Genomic DNA, 3889 nt, shown 5'->3' with positions numbered 1-3889 from the left:
GAACTTCTTGAATAAGTCCTTGGTGTACTTTGTTTGAGAGACAAAGGTGCATTCCTTAGTTTGCTTGATTTGCAAACCAAGAAAGAACTTGAGTTCACTCATCATAGACATCTAAAACTTCCCCGACATTAGCTTCCCAAACTTTTCACTAAAATGAGGGTTAGTCAAACCAAATATGATATCATCGACATAAATTTGGCACACAAATAATTCACCATTAACCCTTTTAGTAAAAAGAGTAGAATCAACCTTCCCAATCTCAAAGCCTTTTTCAATAAGGAACTTGGTCAAGCATTTATACCATGCTCTAGGAGCTTGTCTGAGACCATAAAGAGCTTTGTGAAGTTTGTAAACATGGTCAGGTTTCTTAGGATTAACAAAGATGGGAGGTTGTTTAACATAAACTTCCTCCTCAATTTCACCATTTAGGAAAGCACTTTTAATGTACATTTGGTACAAGGTGATATCATGGTGATTAGCATAGGCAAGTAAGATGCGGATGGACTCAAGTCTAGCAATGGGGGCATATGTCTCACCATAGTCCATACCTTCGACTTGAGTGTAGCCTTGGGCGATGAGACATGCTTTGTTGCGAACTACTTGTCCATCTTCGTCTTGCTTGTTACGAAACACCCATTTGGTACCGATGATGTTGTGGTTGTTGTCGGGCTTCTCGACCAATGTCCACACTTGGTTTCTCTCAAAGTTGTGTAGCTCTTCGTGCATAGCATTTATCCAAACCGGATCTTCCAATGCTTCTTCAACCTTCATAGGTTCAATGCTAGAGATGAATGAATAATGTTCACAAAAATTAGCCAAACGAGTTTTAGAGCGAGTGATTCTCCCGGTTTGAATATCGTTGAAGATTTATTCAACGGGATGGTCTCGTGAAACTCTTGCTCGAACTCGTGGGAGATTTTGTTTGGGTCGGGGTGGAGCATCTTCTTCATCATCTCGTTCCTCTTCTTGGCCTTCATCATTGTTGGTGTTGTCGTTCTCTTGTCTAGGTGGAGAAGTAGCTTGATGAGGTTCATCTTGGTGTACTTCCTCGTTTTCTTCATCTTGGCGTGTCCCACTTGTGGATGCTTCCATCTCAACTCTTGGTTCACCTTGTCGTGAGGTAGAAGCTTCCACTTGGACGGACGAGGTACTCTCCTTCACCTTCATTGGACGAATCTTGCCAATAGACAAGTCTTGGATTGCTTCCGAAGGGTCTTTGTCTCCTACATCAATTGGCAATTGCTCTACTTGCGAGCCGTTAGATTCATCAAACTTCACATCTACCGTCTCTTCAACCTTTCGGGTGAAATTGTTGTAGACACGGTAAGTGTGATAGTTTGAGCCATAATTGAGTAGGAAACCCTCGTGAGATTTAGGAGCAACTTTAGAACGACGATGCTTATCAAGAATGTAGCACTTTGAGCTGAATACTCGAAAGTATCCAACTTGGGGTTTGTTACCGGTGAGAAGCTCGTACGCCGTCTTGCCGAGTAGCTTGTGAAGATACAAGCAATTTGTTGCATGACAAGATGTCTCAACCGCTTCCGCCCAAAAGTGTTTTGGTGTCTTGTACTCATCAAGCATTGTTCTCGCCATCTCAATAAGAGTCCGGTTCTTCCTCTCAACAACTTCATTTTTTGAGGCGTATACGTAGCCGAGAACTCATGTGAAATCCACTCTTCGTCAAGAAAGGTATCCACATTTGCGTTCTTGAACTCCGTTCCATTGTCGCTTCGAACCTTCTTGATCTTCACTTCAAATTGATTTTGGGCCTGCCTAGTGAAGATCTTTTGGACCTGCGATTTATCATCAAGAAAGAACACCCACGTAAATCTTGAAAAATCATCGACTATGACTAGACCAAATGAGTTACCACCGAGACTTTTGTAGGCATTGGGACCAAAGAGATCCATATGAAGTAGCTCGAGCGGTCTCCTCGTGGTCATGCTGTTCTTCACGGGATGACTTCCTCCAACTTGTTTTCCTGCTTGACAAGCACTGCATAATCTATCCTTGTCAAATATAACATCTTTTACTCCAAGGATGTGATCACCTTTAATAAGCTTATCAAGATTTTGCATGCCCACATGACCTAATCTTCTATGCCACAACCAACCTTTAGAAGATTTAGCAATTAAGAAAGTTCTAGGTTGAGCCTTTTTAGTGAAATCAACAATATAAAGATCACCTCTACGTAAACCAGTAAAGACCATATTGTGGTTATCTCTACGAAACACTTGGCAATCTACTTCAGTAAATAGGACATTGAAACCAAAGTCAGCAAGTCTAGATACGGAAAGTAGATTATATCCAAGAGATTCAACGAGCATAACATTTTGTATGAAGCTACCATGTGAGATGGCCACCTTACCGAGGCCAACCACCTTACCCTTTGAGTTGTCACCAAAAGGGACATACTTTCGAGGGCCGTCATTTTCAGCAAGCTCACGAAACATATCCTTGTCTCTGGTCATGTGATCGGTACACCCACTATCAAGAACCCATTCCTTTCCTCTAGCCATGTAGCCGCGTAGATTAGCCATAAGACCAAAGTGTCTCATAGACTCATCGAGATCAAAGTCACTATCCTCATCCTCATCATAGTATTCACGTTCAACATCGTCTTGTGATGGATCAATTCCTAGAGAGGGTAATTCATTAGATAAATGGTCATCACAATAGTCATCTTTATGAATTCTAATGGCTTTGAAGATGATATTGCTAATGATTCCAACATCTCCTTTGGCACGCGTAAGATTAGTAAGCTCAAATAGACAATTACCAAATTTGGGGTCAATCGAACTCATCTTACTCAAGGCAATAGACTTATGAAGAATTTCATCCAAGTTTTGCAAGTAGTTTGGAAATCGTTCCTCAAGGAATCTCCATATGGTATAAGCACAATCAAGAGCAGGCAAGCTAGCACACAAGTTTCTAGGCAAACCACTAGTGATTAAATTGACAGTTTTAAGATTACGAATCATGTCAATAGACTCATCAAGGGTAGGATGCAAGGGATCAACAAGACGCGCACAAGGGCTAGTAATGTACTTGTTCAAATGATATTCATTGAAAATCTCAAGCATCTCAATTTTCCACTCATGAAAGAACTCTCCATCAAGTATAGGCACTCTACGTCTAAGACTCCCCAACTCATCCATCTTCCTCCAAAGATATTTAAACTAAAGCAATGGAGACCAATGCTCTGATACCAATTGAAAGGATTGAGAAGAGGTGTCTAGAGGGGGGTGAATAGACTCTTAGCAAAGAAAAGTAACATTTTTTAATTTCTTTAAGTTAAGGTACGATGGAGTTTTAGCACAAGTTTAACCATTCACAATACATTCAAGCAAGCATGGCAAAAGTATTTGAGCAGCGAAAAGTAAAACATGCAATTTGCAAGAAAGTAAAGGGATGTGATTGGAGTTTGCAAACGCAATTGAAGACTCAAAGATTTTTGACGTGGTTCCGATAAATGGTACTATCATGTATTGAGGCTCTTTTGCCACTTGACTGTAACCCTATCTCTATGGAATAAAACATTCATTTACCCCGCAAAAGAAAACTTGAGAAAAAATTACCTTTCATTTTTTGAGTGGAATTACCCTTCAATTAATTGCTCCCAACACACAGCCGCTTACCCTTTTTTTTATAGATCAGCTCCCCGTCGCCTTCTTTGGTGTATACTGGGCCTTGGTGTTCGGCTATTGGGCCTCAAGTTGGCCTCATAGATTTCCTTCCTGGGCTTTGAAGACGATGCGTGCTGGGTGCTGCTCTTTTCGAACAAGCCAGACCACGAGCTCCGCAGTCCGCACCATTGCCTAGAAAAAAAACGAGCTCCCGCACCAAGCCACCAACAGCCAGCGGCGAACGTCAACCCCCCCCCCCC

The sequence above is a fragment of the Triticum urartu genome, chromosome 6A, assembly GCF_056163025.1.
Source record: "Triticum urartu cultivar PI428250 chromosome 6A, HENAU_Tu73, whole genome shotgun sequence".
Taxonomy (NCBI): domain Eukaryota; kingdom Viridiplantae; phylum Streptophyta; class Magnoliopsida; order Poales; family Poaceae; genus Triticum; species Triticum urartu.
Note: the sequence above shows the minus strand (reverse complement) of the source record.